Here is an 18,369-nt window from a genome sequence, read left to right on the forward strand (position 1 = left end):
TTAGTTGAAAGTGCATCGCCAGCTCCATGCTGAGGACTTGAAAACTGTGAAGGAAGTCCAAGTTTGGATCCTTTGGCACTTCCGTGGCAGTTCTTGTTAGGAGCATCCTTAGTTCCACATCGGCAAACTGTGTTTTCCAGGCTGAGCTGGCAGAGGCCAGGAATGAAAGCATGACTGTCACATTTTACACTCTTCAAAGGGCCGCTTTAGGGGGGAGCAAGGATTCATAGTTGGACTCCATTAATATAGCTTATGCTTCTTTTCAAGTAAAAAAGAAAAGTGTCACAAACTCAGATAATCACTTAGAAGTTATCTCTTGGCTTCTCTTTCTACATGGTCCCCACATGTCCCCTCTTTCCAGCTTCACCTCTAAGCTCTGAGTGTATGGGGAAGGTGGACATGATCTGTGATGCCCCCAGCTCCAACACGGGCCATCTGTCTCCTTGGAAAGTGAAAAGAGTGTTCCAGAGCTTGTACCCTGGCACAACAAAACTACGTACACATAAACTACAGTCTAGAAATCAAAGCCAGGCTGAACCCCCAGGATCAGCCCCTAGTTTGCCACTGCCCAGTCTGGAGCCTAACATTCAATGCTTGTATGGAACCCAGCACAGAGTCTGGAATGCAACCCTGAACCCAACAATCTAGCTCTAGAGTTACATAAGGTGGGGAGGAAGGAGGAAAATCAGCCTAAAGATGTTCTTTCCTCTGTACTTCTCTCCCTGGCCCTCCTGGATACTAATAGTGGAACAAACTACCAGCTTTCTACAGAGATTGTCATCTATAAGCCATGACCTGTGCACAAGCCCCTGGATATCATCACGAGGCCCTGGGATTCCCACATCATTGTCATCATCATCCCCATCATCAACATCTATCAGCACCATCAACATACATCAACAACCCCTTTCTACCACCCTCAGCACCACCGTCAATCTCATCACCAACATTTACTGAGAAGTTAACCATCAGGTGAACCCTGCACAGATGTGGTCTCAGTCAATTCTCTCTATAATCCTCTGGTGTAGGTATTGTTTTTATCCCCATTTTACAATTGAGGTGATTGAGGTCTGAAGAAGCAAGGCAATATGCCAAGGTTATCAAGCTGGGAAGCCAGGGCAGACTGACCCAATGTTCATGTTCTGGACTTCTATGGAAAACTACTTCTCAATCACATGACATCACAGGTGGGCTGCTCAGGAGGCAGATGCAGAAATGAGATGTAGAAGTCAGGATGTTTATTAGGGAGTGCCCTTGGGATGGACACCTGTGGAAGGGGGAAGAAGGATGCAGGATGAATAGAGGGAGAAGGTGGGCTCTGATGCAGGCCCAGTGATAGTCATGGCCAAACCCACCTAGAGCTCTGGAGCTAAAATGGGCTGCCAGCCAACTTTTCCTACTTTGGGCTGAGAGGGCTGGGCCTTCTAATACCCTGTAATAGTTTCCAGTTGCCACTGTAATAATTATTGCCACAACACAAATTTATTGTCTTACAGTTTTGGACCCCACAAGTCTGAAATGAATTTTATAGGGCTAAAATCAAGGGCTGTGTTCCTTCTGAAGGCTCTTGAAGAGCCTTCTGTTCCCTTTTCCAGCTTCTAGAAACCATGTGCATTCCTTGGTTCGTGGCCCCTCATCTCTCCAACCTCTGCTTCCACTGTCTCATCTCCTCTGACTCTGAACCTGGCCCTCCTGCCTCGCTCTTATAAGGACCCTGGTGATTACATTGGGTCCACCTGAACAATCCAGGCTAATCTTTCCATTTCAAAATCCTTAACTTAATCACATCTGCATAGTTCCTTTTGCCACGTAAGGTAACATAGTCACATGTTCCAGGGGTTAAGATGTTCCAGGGATTTACTCATCTGACTGCATACCCTGCCCTCCATTCAGTCATTGTATTGGGCCCTCTAGTTGAGGCAATTCCTAAAGCGGCCAGACAGCTGAAGGCCATTTCAGGGTCATGATCCTAGCAGCTGGGGCCCATAGTCCTTCCCTGAACAGGGACCTGGGTGGTACATCTCTATGTCCACCACACATCCCCAGAAAGTCCAGGTTCAGCCCAGCTCAGACCATCTGTCTTAGTCATCTAGTGCTGCTGTAACAGGAATGCCACAAGTGGATGGCTTTAACAAACGGAAGTTTATTCTCTCACAGTCTAGTAGGCTTGAAGTCCAAATTTAGGGCGTCGGCTCCAGGGGAAGGCTTTGTCTGTCAACTCTGGAGGAAGGTCCTTGTCATCAATCTTCCCCTAGACTGGGAGCTTCTCTGCACAGGAACCCCAGGTCCAAAGGATGCACTCTGCTCCCAGCGCTGCTTTCTTGGTGGTGTGAGGTCCCCCTGTCTCTCTGCTCACTTTTCTCTTTCATATTTCAAAAGAGATTGGCTCAAGACACAATCCAATCTTGTAGACTGAGTCCTGCCTTATTAACATAACTGCCACCTTGCCTACCTCATTAACATCATAAAGGCAGGATTTACAACACCATAGGAAAATCACATCAGATGACAAAATGGTGGAGAATCACACAATACTGGGAATCATAGCCTAGCCAAATGGATATACGTATTTTGGGGGGACGCAATTCAATCCATGATACCATCCTTCTTCTTTTGTATTTGCCCAACTTTGAATCCCAGTTTGAAGCTCCACCTCAGAATCCATTATTAGGGTCTGCTTTAATTTTCCTCTCCTGCGAATCATGATTCTCCAATTTTGTATTTATGACCAACTGTTTCAAGTACCTCTCAAGTGTCTGACCACAGCTTAATTGTCCATTACTGTAATCACCATCTGACTTTTTGTATTCTGAAAGCAGCACAGACAAGGAAATTCAAAGGCCTCTTTTGGCATCGAGCAGTTGTGTTTGGGGGGGCGTTTCTCCCCCTGCTATAAATGTGTTACACTGAAGCATATTTCTATCCATCTGTAGCCCTACCATATTGCAGGTAACTGGGCAAAACAAGCCGTAAAACCACAAAGACGCTGCTGCCTTTTCATTGATTCTCAGTTTCCTGCATGAATGGCAGAGGCTCCTCTTCTGAGGTGCCTTCCTCACTCTTGGAGCAGCGCCTATGACCTGGAGACTGCTAAGAAAGTCAAGTAGGGAAGTTAGCAATGGCAGGAAGTGCTTTTTAAAACGAGTCAAGGCCTAAGAAACAAAGACATGAACTCAGACCTCTGACTCTGCCTTCTGAGAGATCCCCCATGTAGGATGTGCTTCTTGCAGAGTGATAAACCCCAATCTATTCATTAGAGTGCACGTCCATTATGGCCTTGCCTGCCCTGCATGCCTTTCATTTGAGGACGTGCTGCTAACCTGACAGACACTCCCTGTGACCCTGGAGGGGCTGTCTGTAAAGAGACAGCCCTCTCTCCCACCCAGAGCTGTTGGCTGCCAAGGTCTTTGTGAGAGTCTGGGAGCTTTTGATAGAGCTACCAAAAATGATCTCTCTCCCCTCCTCCTCCTCCGCTTTCTCCTTTTCCTTCTCCATCTTTCTTCTTCTTTTCCTTCTCCATCTTTCTTCTTCCTCCTCTGCCCTGTCCACCTCCCCTTGTCGCCCCCTTCCCCCCTTTCCTCCTCCTTCCCACTCTTCCTCCTTCTCCACCTTCTCCTTCTCCTCTCCTCCTTTTTCTGTCTCTCTTCTCCTTCTCGCTCCTTCCTGGGTTGCTAAGCTACTAGAATGTATGTTTGGAGCTGTTGGTGGCCATGATGTCTATCTGCTCAGGAGATGGGAGAAAATTGGTGTCTTAGGGTCTTTGTTTGAACCCCTGGATTTGATCATGGCTGAAGGCATCACTACATCATTTCCAGTTACATGAGCCAATACATTCACCTTTAAACGTGAATTATTTTTAATGGGTTTCTACCATGTGATATTGAAAGCGTATTATTTCCTTTTATGCATCTACTTCTAGATCTTGTCCAGAAGCTTCAGAGTTAACATGCTTCAAAATAAAGTCAGCATCTTGCCGTCCCTATGCCCACCTCTCCAAACTTACCTGTCTTTTCCCAAAATATGTTCATTTTCTGCATGCCTTAATGCCCCAGCATATCTCTGAAGTCTCTCTTTCCTTTAAGCCACCCATCCTTCTATCACTGCCTTCCCTTTTTGTTGGTTTGGATGACCAGTACCACTTTAGGGGCCTCTTGCATCTTCCCCCATCCTCTGTATGCCAACATGCTGATTTCTCCAGGCCTCTATGTGAAAGCTTCCGAAGTGTCCCATGAAATATAAGATGGTCCCTGATTCCCTGGCCTGACTTATAAGGCTGGAGGTATAGCACGCAAAAGCCTGGATTGTAGGTCCAGACCAGGACTCAAATCTAAGCTCTGCTGCTTCCTGGCTGTGTGACTTTGAACAAGTTAGTGAACCTCTCTGACCTCAGTATCTTCATCTGTAAAATGCAGAGAGTAATAGCCACTTAGTGAGGAGCCCTGATGGTGCAGTGGTTAAAAGTTCTGCTGCTAACCAAAAGGTCAGCAGTTTGTATCCACCAGCTGCTCTTTGGAAACCCTATGAGGCAGTTCTACTCCATCCTATTGGGTTGCTATGAGTCAGAATTGACTTGAGAGCAATGGGTTTGGTTTGGTTTTTTAGTATGGTTGTGGTGAGAATTAAATGGGGTAATATGTGTTAAATGATTAGCATGGAGCATGAAGCAGCAGGTTGTTGTTGTTGTTAGGTGCCTTCCAGTTGCTTCCAACTCGTAGCAGCCCTATGTACAGAGAACAAAATGCTGCCTGGTTCCATGCCATTCTCACGATCATTCCTATATTTGAGTCCATTGTTGCATCCACTGTGTCAATCCATCTCATTCAGGGTCTTCCACTTTTTTGCTGACCCTCTACTTTACCAGCCATGATGTCCTTCTCCAGGGACTAGTCCCTCCTGATACCATGTCAAAGGTGCATGAGACGAAGCCTCGTCATGCTCAATTCTAAGAAACATTCTGGCTGTACTTCTTCCAAGAAAGATTTGTTCATTCTTCTGGCAGTCCATGGTATACTCAATATTCTTTGCCAACACCATAATTCAAGGGCGTCAATTCTTCCTCAGTCTTCCTTATTCATTGTCCAGCTTTCTCATGAGGTGACTGAAAATACCATGACTTGGGTCAGACGCATCTTATTCCTCAAAGCGATATCTTTGTTTTTTTAACACTGTAAAGAGGTCTTTTGCAGCAGATTTGCCCAATGCAATACATCATTTGATTTATTGACTGCTGATTCCATGGGCATTGATTGTAGATCCAAGTAAAAAGAAATCCTTGACAACTTCAATATTTCCTGCATTTATCATAATGTTGTCTATTGGTCCGGTTGCGAGGATTTTTATGTTCTTTATGTTTTTTGTAACCCATACCAAAGGCTGTAGTCTTTGATCTTCATCAGTAAGTGCTTCAAGTTATCTTCACTTTCAGCAAGCAAGGTTGTGTAACTTGCATATCCCAGGTTGTTAATGATACTTCCTCTAATCCTGATGCTGCATTTTTCTTCATATAGTCCAGGTTCTTGGATTATTTGCTCAGTATACAGATTGAGTAAGTATGGTGAAAGGATATATATCCCTGACACACACCTTTCCTGATTTTAAACCACACAGTATCCCCTTGTTCTGTTCAAGTGACCATCTAGTGCTCTATGAACAGGTTCTGCATGAGCACAGTTAAGCATTCTGGAATTCCCATTCCTCACAATTTTATCCATAATTTGTTATGATCCACATAGCCAAATACTTTTGCATAGTCAATAAAATATAGGTAAACATTTTTTTTGGTATTCTCTGCTTTCAGCCATGGTGGCACAGCGGTTAAGAGCTTTCCTGCTAACCAAAATGTTGGCAGTTCGAACCCACCACCTCCTCCAGGGGAGAAAGATGTGGCAGTCAACTTTATAAGGATTCGCAGCCTTGGAAACCTAATAAGGCATCTCTGCTCTGTTCTATAGGGTTACTATGAGTCGGAATTGAACCAATGGCAACTTTTTGTTTGTTTGTTTTCTGGTTTGCTTTCAGCCAAGATCCATCAGCAATGTTATCCCTCTTTCCACCTCCTCTTCTGAATCTGCCTTGAATTTCTGGCAGTCCCCCATCGATATACTGTCAAAGTACTGCTGCAACCACTTTGGAATTATCTTCAGCAAAATTTTACTTGTGTGTGATATTAATGATATTGTTTGATAAATCCTGCATTCTGTTGAATCACCTTCCTTTGAAATGGGCACAGATATGGATCTCTTCCAGTTGGTTGGCCCGGTAGCTATCTTCCAAATTTCCTGGCATAGATGAGTGAGTGCTTCCAGTGGTGCATCCATTTGTTGAAACATCTCAGCTGGTATTCCATCAATTCCTGGAGTCTTGTTTTTTGCCAACACCTTCAGTGCAGCTTGGGCTTCTTTCTTCAATACCATCAGTTCTTGATCATATGCTACATCCTGAAATGGTTGAACGTCAACCAATTCTTTCTGGTACAGTGGCTCTTGTATTCCTTCCATCTTTTGATGCTTCCTGCGTCGTTCAATATTCTGCCCATAAAATCCTTCAATATTGCAACTCAAGGCTTGCATTTTTTCTTCAGCTCTTTCACCTTGAGAAATGATGAGCGTGTTCTTTCCTTTTGGTCTTATAACTCCAGGTCTTTGCACATTACGTTATAATACTTTGTCTTCTCGAGTTACCCTTTAAAATCTTCTGTTCAGCTCTTTTACATGATCATATCTTCCTTTTGTTTTAGCTACTCTACATTCAAGTGCAAGTTTCAGAGTCTCTTCTGACATCCATTTTGGTCTTTTCTGTCCTTTTTTATGTATGATGTACTTGATATTACACCACAACCAATCTGATCTTCAGTTATTAGTGTCCAATGCATAAAATCTGTTCTTGAGATGGTCTCTAAATTCCAGTGGGATATACTGAAGGTTGCACTTTGGCTCTTGTGGACTTGTTCTAATTTCCTTCAGCTTCAATTTGAACTTACATATGAGAAATTTATCATCTGTTTTGCGGTTGGCCCCTGGCCTTATTAAGACAGGTAATATTGAGCTTCTCTGTCATCTCTTTCCACAGATGTAGTCTAATTAAATCCTATGTATTCCATCCAGCGACGTCCACGTGTATAGTTTACGATGTTGAAAAACGTATTTGCAATGAAGAAGTTGTTGGTCTTGCAAAATTATATCGAGGCCAATCTTCTTTGTTTACATCTTTTGCATTCCAGTCCCCAGTAATTATTGATACATCTTGACTGCATGTTTGATCAATTTTGGACTGCAGAGAGTTGATAAAAATCTTCAATTTCTTCATCTTTTGCATTAGTGGTTGGTGCATAAATTTGAATAATAGCCATATTAACTAGTCTTCCTTGTAGGTATATGGATACTATCCTATCACTGACAGTGTTGTACTTCAGGATAGATCTTGAAATGTTGTTTTTGATGATGAAAGAGACTCCGTTCCTCTTCAATTTGTCATTCCCAGCATAGTAGACCATAAGATTATCCAATTCAAAATGGCCAATACCAGTCCATTTCAGTTCACTAATGTCTAGGATATCAATCTTTATGTGCGCCATTTCATTCTTTGACAACTTTCAATTTTCTTAGATTCATACTTCGTACATTCCACGTTCCAATTAGTAATAGATGTTTGTAGCTGTTTCTTCTCATTTTGAGTCATGCCACATCAGCAAATAAAAGTCTCCAAAGCTTGACTCCACCCATGTCAATATAGCCAACGCCACTTTGGGCAGTCTGCTCTTCTCCAACAGAAGCACCCAACAATTAATTCAACAAATATTTATTAAATACATACTATTTGCCAGGTGGAAATGGTTAATGTGCTTAGCTCCTAACTAAAAGGTGGGAGGCTCGAGTTCACCCAGAGGTATCTCAGAAGAAAAGCCTGGTGATTTACTTATGAAAACTCAGCCACTGAAAACTCTATGGAGCACAGCTCTACTCTGGAATACATGGGGTCACCATGAGTTGGAGTCAACTCAACGACAAATGGTGGCTAGTTACATGCCAGGTACGCTTTTTGTTACTGAGTGTAACAAAAGTTACAAAAGTTTTTGTTATGTGTGTAAATACACACACACACATGCACACAGCTGGCATCTAATTGATGCTTTCATTCATTAATTCATCAAGCCTGCACTGGTGCCCCCCAACATTGGCATGATGCTAGAGCAGTGAATGAGATAGGGTCCCCGACTTCCAGGAACTCATATCCTTCAGAGGAGAAAGACACATAAACAGACCGTTATGGATTGAATTGTGCCTCCAAAAAATAAGTGTTATAAATCCTAACCTCTGCCTGTGGTTATAATCCCATTTGTGAATCGATTATGTTTGTTATATTAATAAGGCAGGATTAGGTTATGTTTATTATGTTAATGAGGCAGGATTAGGGTGTATCTTAACTCAATCTCTTTTGCGGTATAAAAGAGATTAAGCAAGCAAGCTAAGAAGTAGAAATGGGAGAAGAGAGATGCCAAGCCATATCAAGATCACTCAAGAGAAGAAGCTCAGAAGAAAGAAGGATATTCCTCCAGAGCCAACACAGAGAGAAAGTCTTCCTCTAGAGCTGGCACCCTGAATTCAGACTTCTAGCCTTCTAGCCTGTGAGAGAATAAATTTCTGTTTCTTAAAGCCAAGCACCTATGGTATATCTGTTATAGCAGCACCAGATAGCTAAGACACAGACCACTCCAAATATCATCACTCTTGTCACAGCACATAAACTGATCTTCTAGGAACCTGTCCTTTGTTTCTAAAATTCTGTGATTTTGTATAAAGTAATTTGTTTTCCTCCAGAAATGGAAATAAGAGCCCTGTGGAGTAGAGTCAGGAGGGCTAATAAATTCCCTTCATTACTGAAGTTCCACTTTAGACATGTCCTTCCAGCATCCTATCCAAGGAAAAAAAAACCCTAAACTCACCACCCGGGACTTGGTGCAGGGTAGTGGCTTCACAGGAGGAGAAAGCAGAGTCTGCAAACCGACTTTCAGGAGAGAAGGTTGTCCTTACAACCTTTCTGCCTCCTTCATTGGAATCTGTTCCTTCTAGGGATCTGGGTTTTAGTGATACCCTCCAGAGAGGCGTGGCCAAGCTCCTGGTGAACACTGTCTCTCCCAGTCATTTCCAACATGGATTCCAGTGCTTCAGCCCAAACTGAGTTTTGGAGTTTCCATGAGAAGGTGAATAGGGAGGGAGCCATGAGAAGTGGAGCTTCCTGGGAGGTCTAGAAAGCCTCGCCAGAACTGCTCTGTGCAGAAGGAAACAGGGTAGGTAAGTCTCCAGGTTCTCAAACCCCACTTCACCCAGAGTTTTTATTTGCTTTACATAACGGACTTCCTCACCAAAATTCGTTTGAAAAAGTAACACACTTTCCCATACAGTGTCCAGGGCAGGTGTCAAGCTTTCTCTAAAGTCTGGATATAATCCTGAAACCTGCTTGTGCCAAGGCCTTACTGTGAATGATTTTCTAATGGGACCATGCCCCTGTTTGCTGACACCATCAAATACAACTCTTCCAGGAAACTCAAATTCACAGGTCTGTACCTCACAGGCCAGATTAGAGAGCAAAGCTTCTCTTGAAAAAGAAAAGCCTCTCTTGAAAATCTTGATAATCAAACACTTGGCATCAAAACCACAGAAAATGGTTCTTGAAGCTTGGTAACAAGCTCCTCACTGCTTCCTTGTTTTTAGCTTTCTGCCTGGGAAAAAGTAGCAAAAGAGACACATCTTTGGTATTTTTTATTCTTTGCAGGTCTATGAGGATCAGATAATTGATGCAATATTCCTGTTACATTGAATTCACTTGGAGAGGTACCTGTGAGTTTTTGCATTCATGCTGGTCTGCCCAAGGATCTAATGGCCCTGACATTCATTGTCTTGGAGTGCAGTGTAAGGACAAAAGTCCTTGAAGATCAATGACTTTCAATGATCAGAGAACTCAAGAGCCTTTTGTTCTGGTTGGATAATGTACTTAGGATTTTAATCAACCTTAACGTGTAGATTTTATACATTATTCAAGACCTCCGTGAGCCCCACGTAGATCCTTCTGTTGACAAACACCCCATTAGATGCGTGGATTGTCTCCATGCAGAGCCGGGACCCTCTTGGTATGCATGGCAGTGGCTCCCAGAAGGGCTGAAGTCAACATTTATTTGCACTCGAGCCAAATCTTTGGAAATTGGACGTTTTCTGTTTTAAAGAAAACTCCCCAAGTTGTTCCCCGTGCTTTGGTATTCATATCAGCTTCAATGTAAATGTTGACTTTTATGGTGATCGAGAAGGAGGTATATGAGGAAATAGCTCTGGGCAGGTGGGGGAGAATGTCCCGAGAGGCCCATTGCTCCCTCGGCTCTGTGGGATAGGAGCCTGGAGAAACGGGGACTGAAGGAGATGCACTGATTCTGCTGGAGACGGTGGCATCCTAATGAGCTGTAATCGCCACCTGGCTCTCAGCTTCCCCGGGCTCTTTCAGACCTCTGGGCTGCAGTGTGGGTTTACTGTCAGAGATGGGCGAGGAGAGCCCAGGCTATGATGTCCACAGTGACCAGCTCAGCAATCCATGGGTGTACCCAGGAGATTCAAATTTCACCTATTAATAATAGTGCCATCATAGGCAAATCACTTTGCTTCACTTAGCCTTAGTTTCTTCATACATAAAATGGGTATGGTAACTGGTTTGGGGTCAAAAAATGTCACAGTGTGCACAAGGCACTTTGTACCCTGCCTGTTGTATATGACACACTCGATAAATGCCATTCCAGGGTCCGAGAAGTCTTAGGGAAACACTTCTGTTCATGTCCCCAGTCTGATGCAATAATAATGTCAATTTCAATAGTTATTTTTAAAACGACTTCTGGTAGGCACAGAAAAACAGGTATTTCAGAAATAATGATAATCCTTATGGTCACAATAATCACAACAAAACAGGTTATATGTATTGATCCAGACCCTACACTAAGCACTCATTTAAACTCTGAAGTAGGTACTATATCTCCACCTTACAGATGAAGACACTGCCTTCTTCATTGGAGTCTGTTTCTTCGGGGGATCCAGGCTTTAGCAATACCCTCCAGGGAGGCACGGTCAAGCACATGATTGGTGAGCACTGACTCTCCCAGCCATTTCCAACATGGGTTCCCTGGCTCCCTCCGTCTCTCCCTTAGGTGCTTTCCTTACTCACTGAGCAGTACCAGGGGAAATAACTCGCACAAAGTCATAAAGCAACAGATCTGGGTTTGGATCCGGGTCTGTCTGCCTCAAGTTCATGTACCACCTTACACACAAGATGGGAAGCATATTACAGAACTTCCCTGCACCTCGGCTTTAATCGGAGGTGATGATTCCAGTTTCAGAGGTAATGGTGAGGATCGAATCAGGAATTGCATGTAAGGAAGATCCTTTGGGTACACAGAGATCCTGCTAGGAGGTCGGGCAGTTTTTGCAGCATCCACCACCACAGGCCCCCCGTGTACCCTGTTAGAGGTACTGTGAATACACTTGGATATTAGGAAAAGCCCATCCTGCAGAGAGGAAGAAAACGAGCCAGAAGATCCATGTCATAGACAAGCCAGCTGGTCCCAGTTTCAAGCAGTCTGGGTCTCCTTAAAACCTGCTGCTGCCGAGTGGGTTCCGACTCATAACGACCCTATAGGACGGAGTCGAGCTGTCCCATGGGATTTCCAAGGAGTGGCTGGTGGATTCAAACTGCTGACCTTTTGGTTAGCAGCCAAGCTGTTAACCACTGTGCCACCAGGGCCCCCTGGGAGTCCATGCTAACCTGGAATAATGATGTGGTAGGCAGAATAATGACACTCCAAAGATATCCTCATCCTAATCCTGGAAACTTACGAATATGTTACCTTACAATGCAAAAGGGACCTTGCAGATGTGGTTGAGGTAAATAATTTTGAGATGAGGAGGTTATTCTGGATTATCTGGTTGGGCCCAATGTAATCCCAAAGGTCGTTATAGGAGGAGGCAAAAGGATGAGAGTCAGAGAAGGAGACATAATGACAGAAGCTGAGCCAGAGAGAGAAAGAGAGAGAGATGTGGGGATGCTATGCCGCTGGTTTTGAAGGTAGAAGAAGGGGCCACTAACCAAGGGAGGCCCTTAGAAGCTGGAAACAGCATGAAAAAGACCTCCCCTAGAGACTCCAGAAGGAACAAGCCCTGCTGACACCTTGATTTAGCCTGATGAAACACGTACATGACTTCTGACCTCCAGAATTGGAAGATGACAAATGTATATTTTTTTAAGCCACTGTGTTTGTGATCATTTGTTACAGCAGCAACAGGAAACTAATACACCCTGTATTCCCCACAGAGCTGAACATACTTCACACTAAGATCTAGCCAGCACAGGAAGAGAGAAGCACAAATCCCCTTCTACTTTATGCCATTGTGAAAAATCATTGTACAGCTGGGCTTTAAAACAGATTCCGTCCTGCTTAAATGTTGTTGTTAAATATTCAGAAGGAAAAGAGGCATGGCCCCATTCAGAAAAGAATGTCAGCATTTTGCATTTGCAGAAAGCCAGACTGTAAAACAGGATGATATAGAATCTCTTTGTAAAATTTCAAGTGGTAGACACACATACTGGATTATTATTATCAATATGAATTTTAAAAACCCACCTTGAGCTACCAAAGTGGCTCTCTGCATGCTGTTCTACCACCCACTGGCCTTCAGGAATAGAAGAAGCCAAGGGAAGCTGACAGCCAGGGCTGGGAGGAGACCCAGTCTCCTGAGAACTGGGACTAGTTAGGACTGTCTTGAAAATGGTCACATCGGACAATGAAGCGTGAATCACTGAACAAATTGCACAGAGAGAAAGACAAAAAAATAAGCCTAGAGACAGAATGCTAATAGTCAGGCAAATAAGGGGAGACAAGTATTTGAATATTCATGAGCCTCTAATCAGGAGCTTTGGATGAATACAGAAGCGGTCCATTGGGGATGACAAGCTTCATGGGGAAAGGGCATCCTGCCTGAGAAAGTGCAGAGACCGAATGGACTGGGCCTGTCTCCCTCCCTGGGACCCCCAGGATATGGATCTGGGTCACATGTCCTGTCCCACAGCTGGTTTCTTTTTTCATCTGTCACTCACACAACCCTGCATTTGGTCTTTTCTTGCCAGAGAAGTTTTCCACTTTCAGAGCCTGAAAGGAGGTGATGGGGAGAATACTAATGTGCCCACAACATCTCCCTCATGCCAGGCCCACTGATGCTCCAAACTTGTCTCATCTCACCCTCCCAGCCACCCCTTCATGGGGATGTAATTACCCCATTTTATAGGGAAGGAAAGGGAGGCTCAGGGAAACTACTTACCACTGATGTCCCCACCTTAGATGTGAGCAGCATGTCTCTGTGACACCAAGGTATATGTTCTCTCCTCTCCACCACACTAGATGGGTGTCCTTAAGAAATGTACATAGCTTTTTTCTCTCTTTAGCCCAACACGCAGGCCTTGGAAAGAGAGGTGGTAGGAGGCTGGGAAGCAGAGTGGCTTGGAGAGGAATGGCCCTTGCACTGGGGATGACGAATGCTCTGCTGCCTGGACATGGGGAAATTCCACGAGAAGGTTCCTTGGCTTCTATTGGTGTACCCCACAGTAGTGAGGGCAGAGACCTAGGAAGTCCAAGAAGATTGGGGATACACCTCCCTCACCCTCTTATCCCCTCTCCATACCCCCCTGGAGAGACCACACAGGCTGTAGAGACTGGTTTCAGAGGGTAAAGTTGGGGAGTGGGCATGCAGGGTTGGAATGCACACAGCAGGGTGATGCTCCTCACACACCCACACATCCACATGCAGGTGGATGGAGCACCTCCTTGTGGCTTGCACTGAGCTGGGCACAGGGGTCAGAGGTAGACAAGACCAATATGGCATCTTCTCATGGAACCAAGAATCTACTGGGAAAAAAGTAGAAAAACTAAACAACCAAATAAAACTTTAATTACAAACGGCAGAAAGGGCAATGAAGGAAATAAACATGGAATCTGACAGCAAATGGCTGGTGAGGGAGGCATAAATTCTCATAGAAGTAATTAGGAGTGGCTTCTTTTTTTTTTTTTCCTCAAAGGTGGTCACATTGGAACTGAGACCTGAAGGATGAGCCAACATTGTAAGAATGGAAGAAAACTCTTCTAGCAAAAACATAGAGTGTAAGAGGAGGTAACCTGGCAGCGGTCAATATTCAGGTCTCGCATGGGCAGCAGTGGACATCAAGAGATGCATCCAGTCATGGCAAGCCATGAGTCAGCTTCAGAGAAGAGGATGGGCAAGAGTCCAGCAAGGTCCCAGCTAACAGGCTGACGTTTTGAGGTAAGACTATGTTCCTGATTGGAGGGGGGCCGGAGGGAAAGCTGGGCCACTGAGTAGGTGAGATGATCTGAAACTAGGAGCAAGCCCTCAAGTAGGTGCCCAGGGCTACTGCAAGTGAGCACCTTCCATACAACTGTCTTGCATGCTCTGCACATATTACTACATTTATTTCTCACATTCTTTCTCTAAGGTAAATGTTATTGTTCCTGTATTAGTTTGCTATTGCTGTGTAACAAATGACCACACACTTAGCAGTTTAAAAAACACAAATTTATTATCTCACGGTTTCCATGAGTCAAGGGTCAGGCATGGTTTAGCTAGGGTCCTCTGCTCAAGGTGTCACAAAGCTGGAATGAAGATATTGACTGGGCTGCATCTGGAGGCACAACTGGGGAAAAATCACTTCCAAACTCCCTTAGGTTGTTAGCAGGATTCATTTTCATGTGGTTGCAAGACTGAGGTCCCCTTTGCTTGCTGGCCATTTGCTGGAGACCACTCTCAGCTCCTAGCAGTCTCTTGCAGGTCCTCACTGCATGGCCCCCTCCACAGACCCTTTCACACTGCCAACCTGACTGGCTTCTTGAAGCGCTAAGTCCCTTTTAGGGCTCATCTCATTAAGTCAGGTCCACCCAGATAATTTCCTTTTTTATTAACTCAAAGCCATACCCCATCCTATTCATTGGGCCTACCCTCACTCAGGGAAGGGGATTATGCAGGGTACACACATGGGGAGAGGGGAAGGAACCCTGAGGACCATCTTTGAATTCTGTCTGCCACATCCACATTTTAAAGATGAAGACATGGAGGTCAGGGAGGTTAATAACTTGGTAAAAGATGCATGGCCAAATTTGAACCCAAGTCTGTGCCACTTCAAAACCCAGCCTGCCTTTGTACTGCTTTGTGCATGGCTTACTTTCTAGTTACCAGTCCCAGCATCTTTCAAGGTCTCTGAGACCTCTAGAGGAAGCCCTGCTTGCTTCCTGTGAGACTTGAAATGATATCCCAGACTAGAGGCAGAAGAGCTGCTTTGAGGGACCAGGAAGCGTCCATCACACTGGGCCACAAAGACATCACAGGGACCATGGCCACAGCATCAGGACCATGTCAGCCCACCAACCATACCCCTCATCAGGAAGAAAGCAAGGCACTTGGGGCCTGGGCCATCTCTACCAGGACCTGGGTGCTAGGCATGTCCACAGAGTCTCAGACACCTCCAGCGTGTACAGAGTAGCATGTGGGCAGCACCCAGTCTCTCACGGACACGGCCACTGTGAGCATCCACTCACAGCCCCACAGAGGAGCCGAGGCTGCATTTCTCAGGCTGCCTGCCAGTGTCCAGGCCTCCAGCCCGCCCCTGCAGCAGAGCCTGAAGCAGATGGCCCAGAGTCAGCCCAGTGGAAATTAATGGAGTCAGACTATCCACACACTTCTTTTCAACCATAGAGAAATATTTTCCATGAGTCAAACACCAGATGTATTTTGTTTATGGGGTAATTTAGCACTTGTGAGGGGTGAGACGCTGAAATCAGAAAGAAATCAGCGTGCGTTGCCGAGCCTAAGCATACTCTAGCCGCCTGCAGTAGAACCCTTCGGCGCCATTCATTTCTGAGATGGGGCCTGGACCTTGAACTCACCGCTTCAGTACTTGCCAGAGAGGAAAAGTGTTACTTCAGCAAGCACGTGGTGCCTGCCTGCCCCGCATGCAGTTTGTGACGTGTTGGCTGAATTGGCAAGGGCTCTAGTAGAGAGGGGACAGGGGAGAGGAAGAGGAGGGCAGCACCACTGAAGGACTTAGAAGGGTCCTTCAGGGTTCAAGACCAGCCAGAAAGTATTAAATCAGCCTTCACTAGGATCTTTTTTTTTTTTTTTTAAGTCACAAAATGCTCTAAACCAGTGGTTCTCAAAGTGTGGCCCTCAGGCCAGCAGCAGCATCACCAGAGAATGTATGAGAAATGCAAGTTCTCTGGCCCCAGCCCAGACACACTGAATCAGAACCTCCTGGAGTGGGCCCAGCAGAGAGGTCTGACCGTGCTTTAGCCCTTTTGTTACTACATTTTTTCTCCTTATTTTTTTGATGGCATGAGTTTTCACTATTAGAACGCATGCTTGCTAATGGAGCAAGTTTAAACTTTTGGTTGGTAATGCGCATTTTGAGAAACATGATCTGGTAATACAAGCCACCAATGAAGCGAGAAGCACTGTGGCGTCACTGATCTGTGGTATGACAATATACCGATCAGAGCTAGGTAAGTAATTTATTGCGGGTGCCTTTCCATTAGGTTACATAGGGGAACCTCTGATTTTCCAAATATGACACAGGAAAGCTCAGACGAACCCTTCTCGGCTCCCTAACTATCACACAGGAAAGCATAATTATGCTTGCAAGCCTTATCTTGCAGAAATAAAGAAAAAAAGACAGAGGTTTACAAAAATAACACATTCAGGAAGCATCACCTAAGAGAATGCTAAACCTACGCAACAATGTGAGGCTCCAACTCTGTTCTGCTGAGCTTCATGCATTTCAGAAGAGACCCACCTTGGCACTAAATCCATTACAGCTAGGATAACGCCTTACCTCTGAGGTCCAGAGGCATATAAAGTGTCTGGCATACCGTTTAGGTCCATGGTAACTGCACACACTACAAGGAATTCTGATGACACTAGAGTTTGAGAGCCAGTGCCTTATCCAAACACCAGAACTAAACTTTTACTTTCCACCTTGCTAAACAGTTTTTCTAAGTTAGTTAACCTCTTTGTGCCTCAGGTTCTTCACCTACAAAATGGAATAATGACAGTGCTTGCCTCCTAGAGCTCTGGTGAAAATCAAATGAGGAAATTCATCTTAAGTGTTTAGAACTGGAACTTGCATAGTATATACATCATCAACAAAAGTTTATTGCTATCATAATCATAATGATTATTTGATTTCCTCCAGAAATCAGTTGTGATAATAATTGATGATACTAATAGCCACCATACTTCCAACCACCACCCATCTATCAGTTTGTCATACCGTGGTGGTTTGCATGTGACTATGATGCTGAGAGCTATGCCAACAGTATTTCAAATACCAGCAGCATCACCCTTGGTGGACAGGTTTTAACAGAGCTTCCAGACTAAGACAGACTAGAAAGAAAGGCCTAGCAACCTACTTCCAAAACTTAGCCAATAAATACCCTATGGATCACAACACAACATTGTTCGACTCACTTGCTTTGAACACGTCATTAGAAGAGATCAATCACTGGAGGAGGACATCATGTTTGGTGAAGAAGAGGGCCAGAGAGGGCAAGCGAGACTCTCAGTGAGATGGACTGGCACTATAAATGCAATAATGGACTCAAACCTGCTGGCAACTGTGAGGATGATACACAAGGCCAGCATGAGTCAGAATCAACCTGATGACGGCTATCTCTTTATCTATCCTACTTCCAGCACCTTCTATATGCCAGGCACTGTCCAAGTGACATGATATGCAAATGATAATTGTCACATTAATTGTACAGTCGTTTTTACAGTATTCGTTACCTCCATTCATTAGTACATTCACCCGGCCAATATTAATTGAGCCCTATTATGTCCTGGGCACTCTTTAGGTTCAGAGATACAGCAGAGAACAAACCAGACAAACGCTCTGATTTCAGAGCCTTCCTTCAAGTACAGATTCATTGGCTTGTTCCCCCGTGTGTAACAGACAACCCGAAGCCCCTTCCAAGGTCTCATTGCCTCTGATTTCTCTGGGGGACCCCAGGGCTTGGCCAGTTCCTGCACTGGCTGTCCCCCTCTGTCAGAGCCTGCCTCCATCTCTGCCTCTCCTGAACTCTCCATTCATCCCCACCCTCTGTAACCCTCTCCCTTAGAGCACGTGGGCGGGGGGGGGAGATGGGGGATGGCATTGTTTCATGCATTGGCTAAAGGTGTTCATCTTCCTTGTGCTGCTAAGAAGTGCTTCCCATTTGACCTCAGAGAGGAGTGGAGCTCCTCCTTTTATTTTCTGAAGAAAAGTTTTAGATATGCCCATGCCTCT

This window comes from Loxodonta africana, chromosome 21, assembly GCF_030014295.1.
Source record: "Loxodonta africana isolate mLoxAfr1 chromosome 21, mLoxAfr1.hap2, whole genome shotgun sequence".
Classification (NCBI taxonomy): domain Eukaryota; kingdom Metazoa; phylum Chordata; class Mammalia; order Proboscidea; family Elephantidae; genus Loxodonta; species Loxodonta africana.